We start from the raw sequence: 14,092 nt of genomic DNA, 5'->3' as shown, positions 1-14,092 counted from the left end.
AAACCTAATTTTGCCAGTCATAGGAGTTCCAGGACTGTCTGCTCATACGGGTTGCTTTGCATGGCAAGAACACATGGGCACTTCCGGCATCCAGTGCTGGTACAAGACAACCCTCAACATCCACTCTTAATGATTAACACTGTTCGGGCCCCAGGGAAATGCTTTCCACATCTCTTGCCCCATGATCTTGAAACATAAGGCAATTGCATCCAAATGACATGAAGGTTTGTGGTTGATTTTGTCGTTATGAATGTAAATTTGACAAGGTACTAAGATAGGACATCTTTTATTTAAATGATTTTTAGTTTGTCCCATTTAAATAATTAGACAAATGATATGTGGGTCTCCGTCTGCACCCTTGCCCCAGACCCCATATGTCAGGGATAGGTCTCAGTATCATAGTATGTTGAAAAAGAAGATCCATGCTATAAAGAAGTATCTTTACTTTACTTCTTCTTCTCCTTTTTTTTCTGTTTACTGTGGTAAAATTCACATACCTTAAAATTTACCAACTTAACCATTTTTAGGTGGGTAGTTCAGTCCATTCATATTGTTGTGCGACCATCAGCATCACCCATCTCCAGAACATTTTCATCTTGCAAAACTGAAACTCTATATGCACTTTTTGTTTGTTTGTTTTTATTGAAGTATAGTTTACAATATCATGTGAAACTCTATACTCATTAAACAATAACTCCCCATTCTCCCTCTTCCCAGCCCCTGGTAAGCACCATTATACTTTCTGTCTCTATGAGTCTGACTACTCAAGGAACTTCATAAAAGTGGAATCATACAGTAGTTATCTTTCGATGATTAGCTTATTTCACTTAGCATAATATCTTCAAGTTTCAACCATGTTGTGGCATCTGTCAAAATTTCCTGCCCTTTTAAGGTAGAGTAGTGTTATCGTATGTATAGGCCACATTTTGCTTACCCATTCACACATCAATAGACACGTGAGTTGCTTCCATGTTTTAGCTATTTTGAATAATGTTGCTGTGAACAGGGGTGTAAAAAATAATCTGTTCTTTGGCCATGCCACGGGCATGCGGGATCTTAGTTCCCTGACCAGGGATCGAACCCGCACCCCCTGCAGTGGAAGCGAGGAGTCTTAACCACTGGACCGCCAGGGAAGTCCCTGAGACCCCACTTTAAATTCTTTTGGGTATGTATCCAGAAGTGGAATTGATGAACCGAATGGTAGTTATATTTTTAATTATTTTAGGAGCCATCATACTCTTTTCCACAGTGGCCATGCCAATTTGCATTCCTACCAGCAATGCACAAGGGTTTCAATATCTCTGCATCCTCACCAACACTCATTATTTTTTGCTTTTCTGTTTTTGTTTTTATAATAGCCATCCTAATGGTTGTGAAGGGGTATCTCATTGTGGTTTTGTCTTGCAATTCCCTAATGATTTGTGATGTAGACCATCTTTTTCATATACTTATTGGCAATCTGTATATCTTCTCTGGAGAAATATCTATTCAACTTCTTTGCCCATCTTTGAATTGGGTCATTTTGTCATTGTTGATTTTTAGGAGTTCTTTATATATTCTGGATATTAATCTCTTATCAGATATATGATGTGCAAATATTTTCTCCCATTTGATAGGTTGCCATTTCACTCTGTTGATAGTGTCCTTTGAGGCATAAAAGTTTTAGTTTTCATGAAGTCCAGTTTGCTTATTTTTTCTTCTGTTGTCTGTGCCTTTGATGTCATAATCCAACACATCACTGACAAATCTAAATCTTGTGTCATGTTTCCTTAAGAGTTTTAGCTCTTATGTTTAGGTCTTTGATGCATTTGGGGTTTTTTTTTTTTGTATATGGTATAAAATGAGAGTCCAGGGACTTCCCTGGTGGCACAGTGGTTAAGAATCCGCCTGCCAATGAAGAGGACATAGGTTCGAGCCCTGGTGCGGGAAGATCCTACATGCCGCGGAGCAACTAAGCCTGTGCGCCACAACTACTGAGCCTGTGCTCTAGAGCCCCTGAGCCACAACTGCTGAAGCCTGCGCACCTAGAGCCCGGGCTCTGCAACAAGAGAAGCCACCGCAATGAGAAGCCCATGCAATGCAGTGAAGAGTAGCCCCGCTTACTGCAACTAGAGAAAGCCCGTGCGCAGCAACGAAGACCCAACTCAGTCAAAAATAAATAAATACATAAATAAATAAATAAAAACCTTGAGGATATTAAAACAAAAAAAGAAAGATTCTTTTTTTAAAAAAAATGAGAGTCCAACTTCATACTTTTGCTTGTGGATATTCAGTTTTCCTAGCACATTTGTTGAAAAGACTGTCCTCTCTCCACTGAATGGTCTTGGTACCCTTGTTGCAAATCATGTGACCATTAATGTGAGGGTTTATTTCTAGGCTCTCTATTCTATTCCATGGATCTGTGTGTCTATGTTTATGCCAGTTTCCCATTGTTTTGATTCCTGTAGCTTTGCAGTAAGTATTAAAATCAGAAAGTGTGAGACTCCAACTTTCTTCTTCTGTTTTCAAGATTCTTTTGGCTATTCAGGGTCCCTTGGGACCCATATGAATTTTAGGATGGATTTTTCTATCTGAAAATGTCATTGGGTTATTGACAGGGATTGCATTGAGTGTATAGATCACTGAGTAGTATTGACATCTTAACAATATTAAGTCTTCCAATCCATGAACATTGGTGACTTTCCACTTATTTATGTCGTCTTTAATTTCTTCTAGCATTTTTAAATTTTTTATTTTAGTTTTCATTGAACAAGACTTTCACTTCCTTGGTTAAATTCATTACTAAGTATTTTATTCTTTTTGATACTATTATAAATGGAGTTGTTTTCTTAATTTCCTTTTCATATTGTTCATAGTTAGTTTATAGAAATGCAACTGATTTGGGGGTGTTGGCTTTTTATTATGCTACTTTGTCAAATTTGTTTATTAGTTCTAATTGATTTTGGTGGAATTTTAGGGTTTTCTACATATAAAATCATATCATCTGCAAACAGAGATAATTTTACTTCTTTTCCAATATGGATGACTTTTATTTCTTTTTCTTGCTTAATTGCACTGTATAGGACTCCAGGACTATGTTTAATAGAAATGGCAAAACTGAGCATCCTTGCCTTGTTCCTGTTCTTAGAGGAAAAGCTTTCATTCTTTCACCATTGAGCATGATGTCTGCTGTGGGTTTTTCATACATGACTTTTATTATGTTGAGGTAGTTTCTTTCTATTCCTAGTTTGTTGAGTGTTTTATTTTGTCAAATGCTTTTTCTGCATTGGTTGAAATAATCATGTGGTTTTTTCCTTCATTTTATTTAAGTGGTGTATTACATTGATCAATTTTCTGTATGTTGAACCATTCTTGCATATCAGGAATGAATTCCATTTGGTCATGGTGTATAATCCCTTTAATATGCTGTTGAATTCAGTTTGATAGTATTTTGTTGAGAGTTTTTGTATTAACGTTCATAAGGGATACTGGTCTGTAGTTTTCTTTTCTTGTCCTGTCTTTGTTGGCTTTGGTAGCAGAGTGTTATAAAATGAGTTAGGAAATGTTCCCTCCTCTTCAATTTTTGGGAAAAATTTGAGAAGGATTGGTGTTAGCTCTTCTTAAATGTTGGTAGAATCCACCAGAGAAGCCATTAGGCCAAAGCTTTTTCTTTGTCAGATTTTGATTTCTGATTTAATCTCCTTACTAATTATAGGTCCAGTCAGATTTTCCATTGCTTTTTGACTCAGTCTTGGTAGGTTATATGTTTCTAGAAATCCTTCCATTTCATCTAGGTTATCCAATTTGTTGGAGTAAAGCTGTTCATAGTACTCTCATAATCTTTTTATTTTTGTAGAATTGGTGGTAGTGTCTCAACTTTCATTCCAGATTTTGAGTAATTTGAATCCTCTCTTTTTTTCTTAGTCAATATAGCTAATTTGTCAATTTTGTTGAATTTCTTTTTAAAGAACCAACTTTTGGTTTTGTTGATTTTCTCTGTTGTTTTTCTATTCTCTATTTTATTTATCTCTGTTTGAATCTTTATTATTTCCTTTCTTCTGCTACCTTTGAGCTTAGTTTGTTCTTTTTCTAGTTCCTTAAGTAGTAAAGCTAGATTGTTGATTTGAGATATTTCTTGTTTTTAGTGTGTTTATACATACACATTTCTCCCTTAGCACTGTTTTTGCTGCATTGCAAAAGTTTCGGGATGTTGTGCTCTCATTTTCATTTGGTTTTAAGTAGTTTCTAATTTCCCTTGTGACATATTTGACCCATTGATTGTTTAAGAGTGTGTTGTTTAATTTCCACAATTTTGTGAATTTTCCAGTTTTCCTTCTGTTATTGACTTCTGACTTCATCCTGTTGTGGTCAGAGAAGATACTTTAAATGATATCCATATTTTAAAATATATTTAGACTTAATTTGTGACCTAAAATATGGTTTATACTGGAGAATGTCCCATGTGCACTTGAGAAGAATGTGTGTGCTGCTGTTCTTGGGTAGAGTGTCCTGTATATGTCTGTTAGATCTGGTTGGTTTGTGTTGTTCAAGTCCTCTCTTTCTTTACTTATATTCCATCTGGTTGTTCTATCTTTTAATGAGAATGGCATATTGAAGTCTCCAACTATTGTTGTAGAAATATCTATTTCTCCCTTCAGTTCTATCAATTTTTGCTTCATACATTTGATTGTCTGTTATTAGGTACATAAACTTATTCTTTTAAATCTGGTCAGGTTGATAGTTCTATTCCAGTCAAAACACCTATTTTCATGGGGAGGTGACCTTTTTGCTTACTCGTAGGCAGGGCTGACATTTAGCCAGTATACTCCCAATGGCCCTACTGGCTGTCTAATTTTGATTGGTCAAATGTCTGATTGGATGTTGTCTGTGCTACATCAGTTGTTATTTTACATTACCTTCCTTTCTTTGGGGTAATAGAATTCTGTGGTCACTTTAAATTTTAAACTCAATTTTAACTCAGTAATTAAAACTGGTCAGTCCCGGTTATAATCAGAACTCTGAACTTGGTTGAGAGTTGATGCTCTCTTCTTCCTTATTTCTCCTTCTGCAGCTTGCTAACTATATAGCTTTTGACATCTCTGAGATTTGCGGGAGTCCAGCTCCTGCAGGTCCAGGAGTACCCGAGGGATGGACAGCGTTGGCGAGGAGAAGTTAAATAAATCAATAACACTCTGTATGTGCAAGCATGGTCTCATATTTTATTTTCTCACAGTCAGATTTATATACCCTAAGTGATCACATCATCAGGTGCCTAGGTAAAACTTCAGAAGATATTTATAATAGATTGTACCTAATATTTCTATATGTACTTTTAAAATAATTCTAAAGGTTTTCAAAACATCATTGTTTTTTCTTAGAGTAGGTTCAATCCGTACTAATAACAAAGCCAAGCTAATATGTAACAAGCCATTAAAAGAAACTATGAAGGAGGAAGTTTCCTGAACTTTCCTATGTGTCCCAGAGGTCCGCATGGACAAGTCTTAACAATGTACCCCTAAATCATCTACAATATATTTCACAATTTAATCTATCACAGTGTTCTTCTGGGCAAGAAGCCTTGTGTGAATGGACGAGTCAACAATTCCAATGTTGGCAGTCGACTCTGTATGATTAATTTATCCTTATACCAGAACCAACAATACCCATAATCATTTATTATTCCCACGTAGGGCCATTGTTGTTTTATTATTGGTGTTTTCCATAGAAACAACCCTACATTTCCAGGTTGTTTGTTTTTTCTCCCACCAGCCAGGGGCTATTGTTAAAAAGTCCCAATTCGTAGGTTTTGGTTTGGGAGGGGGAAGAGGATGTTTTACACGGTTAAGCTTGGGACGGGGGGCAAATCCCCCATGTACTTTTTCAAGGCAGAAGCACAAAATTACAAAGCAGCTCAGAAGAGATGTAGTCAGCTTCCTGGGCGCAGCACCGCCCTGCAGCGCTGTCTTGGATTGCTGTTCCATGACCTGTCACGGCACAGAGGCTCCAGGTTGGCTTCCAACAGATTTCAGTCACAGAGGAAGAAGTGTAAAGGAGAGCAGGAAACCTCCTTCTGGACCAGAGCTCTTGTCAGATGACTTCATGTTTTCCTGGCTTGATGAATATCAAAAGCTGCCTCTTTTGCTCTTGGGCACTTTTGGGGGTTCTTCAGGAACTCCTCTTCATGAGTTCACCTGGCTGTAATTTCTTTGCAGTGGGCTGTGCTCCTCCTTAGGCTGGCTCCTGCAGAAGGTCCCTCAGCTTCTGCCTCTTAGCAGTATGCTTTCACTGCAGAAATACCCTTGTGGGCAGGATCCCTCTGAAAATAACCCCACATATGGGAGACTATATTTATAGTCTAGTTTTTCTTTGCTTCCTTTCTAATTGGTGTTAAGAATATATGTGCAAGTTTACTAGGCTGATGATAGCCTGGAATCAGAAGGGTGGCTACCTTCCATTCCAGAGCAAGCTGTATTCTGAACATTTTCTAGAAATACAGACCCTGAAGACTATGTCAGTGTAGCAGGCTAAAAGCAGAGGTTTTGGTATCTTATTGACCCAGGTGTGAGTTCTCTGCGTGTGATTTTGAGAAAATCATTTAACCTATCTCTCTGAATCTCAATTTTCTCATCTGTTAAATGGGGATAATAATATTACCTTAGGGGGATTGTGTTGAGAATTAAATAAGATAATGCATATAAATTGCTTAGTACACTGTCTTGATCATTGTAAAGTGGTCAATACTTACCCCTTATTATCTAATGAGGGGTACATTTAGAATACGCAAAAGGACATACCTTCGAATTGCACAAGATAACACTTATAACAAAATAAAATAAAGATCTATCAATTAAAGGCAAGGAGACAGTATAAAAATTCAGCCATGGTGAACTGGAGTCAAGAGATCAGACTGTCCTTGGGGAAGATATTTCACTTCCCCATGCATTAGAAGCTGTGGGTTTAATGGAGATTCCTTGGTGCCTGTGTAGTCACACCATGGTGTCAACTAGGCCAAAGTGTTAATCATCTATTAAAGCTATATCATTATGTCTTTTGTGCTGTGGCAAAACACAAGCTCTTGGGCCATGGAAGCTTGAAGCTCAGTCTCTTCCCAAACCTATGCAATCAGCCAGAGAACATCAGCCACCTGAGTCAGTGGAAAATTCCAGATGTTTGTAGCTCATTAACTGCCAAATCGATGACTATGGAGGCTGTCAACTGTGCTGAGTAAGTAGACCTTATTAGCATCATGTTCCCTGAAGAAAGAACTGTCTCACAGGCATATGTCTTAAAGGGGCCACATATAACATGCCCTCTTTAAAAAACCGTTTCAGATTCTTTAGACTATTTCCCTTCTGTGTAAATTCACTAACTCCTCTTACAGACCCAATGTCACAGAAGCAGCCATAAATAACAAGGAGGGAGGACTTCCCTGGTGGCACAGTGGTTAAGAATCCGCCTGCCAATGCAGGGGACACGGGTTCGAGCCCTGGTCCGGGAAGATCCCACATGCCGTGGAGCAACTAAGCCCGTGGGCCACAACTACTGAAGGCCCCGTGCCTAGAGCCCGTGCTCCGCAACAAAAGAAGCCACCGCAATGCGAAGCCTGAGCACCACAACGAAGAGTAGCCCCCACTCGCCGCAACTAGAGAAAGTCCGCGTACAGCAACAGAGACCCAATGCAGCCATAAATTTAAAAAATAAATAGATAAATAAATAACAAGGAGGGAGAATAGTATCTCAAAGCTGGAAGCCTGAGACTTCACTTTTACCCTGATGTTGGGGGCATACATTAAAAGTCTTACCTATATATTTACCCTAGTAATTTCACCTCTAGGAATTTATTTAAAGGGAATTTATTTTAAAGAAAATTTATTTAAGGAAGTGAAGATTTATCTATAAGGATATCCAACTCAGCACGTAACAGCAAAAGATTGCAAGCAACAGTAGGGGGTTGGTGAAATTAACGACAGATGATCACAACATAAAACACTGTTAACAACCACATAGGCATGTATATATACACAGAAACACCTTCACAATATATTGAGTTTAAGAAGTGAAAAAAAAAGTCAGGTAACAAAAGAACATATGCCATTTATTACCACTCTTATAACAAGAAAAAAAAAAGCTCAATAACAGAGGGCTTTCTACGTGCCAGGCATTGTTCTAAGTACTTCAAGGATGTTGACTTAGTTAATTCCCTCCACTAACTATTAGGTATTGTATTATCCCCGTTTTACAGATGAGGAAATTAAAGCACAGAGAGGTTAAAAATCCTGCCACGGTCATATGCCAGTAAGTCACAGAGCTGAGATTTGACTCTGGACAGGCTTTGGAGTCTGTGCTCTTACCACTCCATACTGCTTCTCAGTATAGAAAAAAAGCAGAAAGGACATCCTCTGAAAGCCTTATCTCTGTGCTTATCTCTGGGAGGTAAGATGTTTTATTTTATTTTTTTGTTTATCTGCCTTTTCTACAGTTAACACACGTTACTCATGTAACAAGATAAACTCCAATAAAAATGTTTAAGAGAGAAGATCTTTGTTGCTGACTTGAAAAAGTCTCTCTGAGCCTCAGCTTCTTCATCTGTAGAATGGTAATAACACCTCTCCTGTAGAGCTAATGCCAAGATTGAAATAATGCTTGTGAAAGCACTCTGATAGCATAGATTTGGAATGTGTTAAAAGTGCTACATGGGGCTTCCCTGGTGGCACAGTGGTTGAGAATCTGCCTGCCAATGCAGGGGACATGGGTTCTATCCCTGGTCCGGGAAGATCCCACATGCCACAGAGCAACTAAGCCCGTGTGCCACAACTACTGAGCCTGTGCTCTAGAGCCTGTGAGCCACAACTACTGAGCCCGTGTGCCACAACTACTGAAGCCCACGCGCCTAGAGCCCATGCTCCGCAACAAGAGAAGCCACCGCAATGAGAAGCCCGCGCACCGCAACGAAGAGTAGCCCCTGCTCGCCGCAACTAGAGAAAGCCAGTGCGCAGCAACGAAGACCCAACACAGACAAAAATTAAAAAAAAAAAAAAAAATGCTAGGTGCTACAGTACAAAGCAACACAAAGTAGAAAGTGACAAGGCAAGATGTCTGCAGGAATTCAGAGATGGCCAAGCTGAGCAGACATGATGTGAGAGTTTGAGGGGGCTCATATCTCATCTAGTTCTCTTTAGCGACTCCAGCGACTTCTGAGCTGAGGATTGCGTACCTCTTCCTCATGCCCTGGGCGTGACTAGTTGGGAGACAGGTATCGTCATGATCTTATATATTCCGTAAGTTGTTATGGAAAAACCTGAACGAACTTTTTGGCTAACCCAATATAAGTACATGGCTCTCATCTCCCACTATTTTTTTTCGGTGAGTGTCCCAGATTTCCTCTTATTATCAATCCAGTTGTCCATCTGAGCCTGTTTTGTTTGTTCTTCTAAACATTGCTTCCCATCTCGCTGTTCACACAGCTTCTGACCTGAAGGACTGGGAGCTCAGCCCCTGCAGTGGGCCAAGGAATGGACTAGCAGGGAGCTTGCTGCTAGAGCCTGGAGTCCACTTGTGAGACAAACACTTTATGAAGTTAATCTAAGTACCTCTGGGTGTTCAGGAGCTAGTTTCTCACTTTTTCCAGTTGTTCGTGTGATCACCACCTTTGAGGATTATGGAGGAAAAAGGGGGTCCCCTTCACACATACGTTACCATGCTAGGGGATTGCCCTTAGAAAAACTTAAGAGCAGGAGCTGTCAACCAGAGTGAGACACTGGAATCAGATGCACGGTAGGAAAAACTTTACCTCCACTTTTGTAAGCTCTTCAGCTGGACCTGAGAATTAAACTGATGTAAAGCAGACTAACAAGGTGGAAACATTCAAGTCTATATTTAATATGCTTTATGTGACGCGGAGCCTTCATGGGGAAATGAAGACCCCATGAAGTGGTAAATCCTAAATGCTTTTCTACTAGATTGAACAAAGGCAGGCAACTGTGGAAAAGTATCTAAAATATATGGAGAGCCTAAAAGAAGATAAGAGTTGTTACTGAATTTGGTCCCACTCTTCACTGCCTACAAAATCAATACTCTGTCAGTGCTGATAGAAAGGAAAGTTGCCTTTAAACCGAATGCCGGCAATCTGGGGAGAAGATGGACTCAGCATCCTCCAAAACCATAGCTGAAGTTTCTGCTCGGCCATGAAAGTTTTTAAAAGGAAACAGGGAAGTAATCTTAATCATTGAGATCAGGGGTCAGAGCCGTCCCCATACCCCACTGTGCAGGCTTGTGTGCAGGCTTGTCGACTCCTCCTGATCTTTATTTCTTTATTTAGAAATAAGCCAAAGGCCAAATGAATTTTAAGTAAAATAAGTCCTTGGGGACTCATGATCTTTATTTAGACCTATTTTGTTCACACAGTTTGTTCAAGAGATTACTGAAGGGGAAGCTAGGAAAGAGATCTGGTCATCTGTTAATTACTTATTCTGCATTTCTACTTCACTCATCTATGGAAAGAACCAACAAGCTAGGCAAATTATTGTGTGATCAAAAGATTTAAAAGGGGTACTAGGGCCGGAGATGAGTAGAGCATGGGGGTGCCTGGTTTAAGATTAGTGTCAAGATAAAGGGGTGCCTCCTGCAGAGAGCTCTTTCCTGCAAAGAGCTTTTTTCTGCCAAAAGCTGCTCACAAATCCCCTCTTGTCAGAACATCATTCCATCTCTATGGGATCATGGGTGAAAGTCCATCTTCTGTAACTTCTTCATGCTGACACAGGGCACTGTATCCTTAGAGTGGAAGATGTCGACATGGGTATGTAGCATCTCCCTGCTGACAGTTGTCTCGCCCCTTTACATATATAGGCAGAACAAGCTACAGTTATGTTGATGCCCACAAAGATATAGATTATTATGAGCATTAGTGTTAATCCCATTCTCTTAAGGCCAGTTCTTGGAGCTGTGCTAGCCATAGTTTCAGTACTGCTCAAGATGGAGCAGTTTATGTCACAGCTGTAGTCTGGTCATCATGCAGTTAGCTTTTTCCCTCTGGTGGCAGTTACAGTACCTGTAAAACAACTCAGGAAGGTGCATCAGACTCTGAGTCTGTGACTCTATTGTCCTCATCATTAGCTGCTTGAGCCTGCTCTTTTGTGACTCAGGGAGGCCTGGGAGACTTCAGTTTTTCTATAAACAAGAGGCAGGAGATGTGAATGGGCCTTTGTAGCAATACTTGGGGAGGGGTGGGGGGTGGCCCACAGTGGTCTGCTTGGTTCCAGACTTACTTTGACAAGGTCTGTTTGCACAGAATTCTCTTGGCCTTGACACCCTCCCCACCCCCCGCCACCTGTCTCTGGTGATAAGAACGTTTCTTTCCTCTTGGTATAGGAAGGGTATCTTTTTTTTTTTTTTTTCTGGCTGTGTTGGGTCTTTGTTGCTGCGCGTGGGCTTTCTCTAGTTGTGGTGAGCAGGGGCTACTCTTCGTTGCAGTGCGCGGGCTTCTCACTGTGGTGGTTTCTCTTGTTGCGGAGCACAGGCTCTAGGCGCACGGGCTCCAGTAGTTGTGGCTCGCAGGCTCTAGAGCTCAGGCTCAGTAGTTGTGGCCCACGGGCTTAGTTGCTCCACGGCATGTGGGATCTTCCCAGACCAGGGACTGAATCTGTGTTCCCTGCATTGGCAGGTGGATTCTTAACCACTGCACCACCAGGGAAGCCCAGGAAGGGCATCTTTCACAAGGGTGTTTTCTCCTGCTTTCAGGAAGAAAAGGGGAGGAGGGTCAGAGCATCCTTCCTGCACCTGTTTTTCAAGTGCCTTTAGCTCAAAATAATCATTATGCCAAAGTGGCATATTTAGGAGTGGCATATTCTGCCAGCCTAAAGCTGGAACTGGAACACCCAAGCACCCATCCTCAAAGATTCTGATCCTGGGCTGGGGGTCCAGGCAGCAGAACCCTTTAAAGGTACTGAAGATTGAGAATCGCTGGGTCAGAGTCAGAGGAAGTGTGGGAGTTTCACATTGACTTCCTGTGCCCCATTTAGTAATTAGACCGAAATGGCTGTAATGGCTGAGGACTGATTTGCAACCGCTCTGGAATGTGAGCAACTGGGGAGTGTGCAGCAGCTGCTTCCCCAGGAAACAAAACCACTGTGCGTGGAGGAGTGTGTGTTTTGATACCAGTTTGGCAGCAAGAGTCCTAAGGCACATCAAAACATCGGGCAGGTTGTCCGTCCACTTTACTCTTGGCAGATGCCAAGAACTTGCTTGCCCTAAATGAAATAAGCCATCAGCTGACAGACCTGCAAGCATTCAAAGCTGTCCTCTGAATTCACAGATGAGCTTGAGGAAGAAACAGAACCAAACCGGCTTGTTTTGAGATAGACACCCTGGTGGGGTAAGTGATCCAGCCCGAAAGCCAGTCAGTTCAACTAGAGACTTGTTCCAAATATTTGGCAAACTCGGGTTTGTCTCACTTGCTCTGGCCCTCTTGGGGTCTAAATAGAATAAGCATCAGCCTGCAACTTGCCAGTCCTCCAAAGCTGGACTTTCAGAAAAGTCTTTTGCCTCACTTCTGCTTACAGATTAGGTAGGTAATGTTGATTTTTAGCTCCCACAGATACATAATTCAAAACAGATTCTCAGGGGAAAGGATTTCAGCGAGTGTGGAAATCCTCTCCTTTTACCTTCCATTCTACAGGGTCTGAGCACAAGGTCTGGAACCTGCCCTCCTTCACAGTGTTAGCAGGTTGATTTTTGTGTTTGCATACAATTGGCACTGCCTGTCCTTGACTCTCTGAGGAAGAACTGAGGAAATGAATCTCCTCAGACACCAGCTTCCCTCTCTGAACAGTGGTAAAGGGAAAAGCTTTTTGAGTTTTTTAGGGCTGGGATGGAGCCTCATTCACTGCTGTATTCCCAGGGCTTGGCCGAGTGCCTGCTTCAAAGAAGGCACCAGGTAAATCTTTGTTAAATAAATGCTTGGCATTAAACACCCACGTATTTATTATGCATTTGGTGCCCAGCATTGGTGGCTGATCGACATCCTGAAAGCTGTTTGTTTATATCAACATTTTCCTATTTGAACTGAGAATCACTAATTGGATCGTGTTGGTGGAACCGCCTTTAAAGCCCAGCCTGGGACAGGCAGAGGCTGGATCAGATGTCCTGAAAAGGATGTGACTTTTAACTCCTACTCTCCAGTTCTGAGCTGTTGTGGGCACTTGGTAAATATTAATGAAGGAAGAGGCTGGAGCTATACCGGGAGGCTCCTGGGAGTCTGGGACATGGTCAAGGCTTTAATGGCAGTCTTTGGCGGGCAGTCTGACTCTGACCTTCTGGCAGAGAAGCTGGCTCAGCCAGACGGCAAGAAGGAGGCTTCACCCTGCCCAAGCTTCCCCAGCACCCCAGTCAGCAGCCAGTCAGTGTCTGCTCTGGGCAAAGCACATTTTGGGCCCTGGGGAGGACATAGAGGTGACACGGATGCTGCAGGGAACACAGGGTAGGCTCTGGAGCCTTAGTGTGTGGCTTTCAGCTTTAAACTGAGCCTCAGATTTCGGATCTGTACAGTAGAGATCAAAATAGCACCTACTCCACAATTTGTGGAAATTAAATGAAATGATGTAAGCAAAACAATTTAGCACAGGGCAGAGGGAGGCAGAGTAAGTATCCAATACAGTACATCGTGTGTGTGTTTACAAGCATCCAATACATTACCCGTATGTTTATACAGATAAGATCCGGAGGGTGATTTAATTTTGTAATACAATTTGGGGCCAATGCAGTGTTTGTTGTTGTTGTTTTAAAGTAACACAATCAGATCCATGAGGGTAGAAAGGAGGGTGAGCTAGGAGTATAGGAGAGATGAATTTGAAAGATATTTGGATGATGATAATAAAAAAGAATTAGAAAAGAGAAGTGCTCAGACTGAAACCAGACTGTTCATTTTACAAATCACTATATTAAAAAATATAATGTAAGGGTCTTTTCTTAAGTCAAAGTCTTGGATCCATTAAATACAGCCTGGCTGTAATCTGGCTGGATGTCTAAGCCAGCTTCTTGAATTTTTTAGGAAATAGATTACACTTTCAGTAAGGTCGTACAGTAAGGATGTACTATGTACATCTTACTTGACTATAAT

This window comes from Physeter macrocephalus, chromosome 3 (assembly GCF_002837175.3).
Source record: "Physeter macrocephalus isolate SW-GA chromosome 3, ASM283717v5, whole genome shotgun sequence".
Lineage (NCBI taxonomy): Eukaryota > Metazoa > Chordata > Mammalia > Artiodactyla > Physeteridae > Physeter > Physeter macrocephalus.
Note: the sequence above shows the minus strand (reverse complement) of the source record.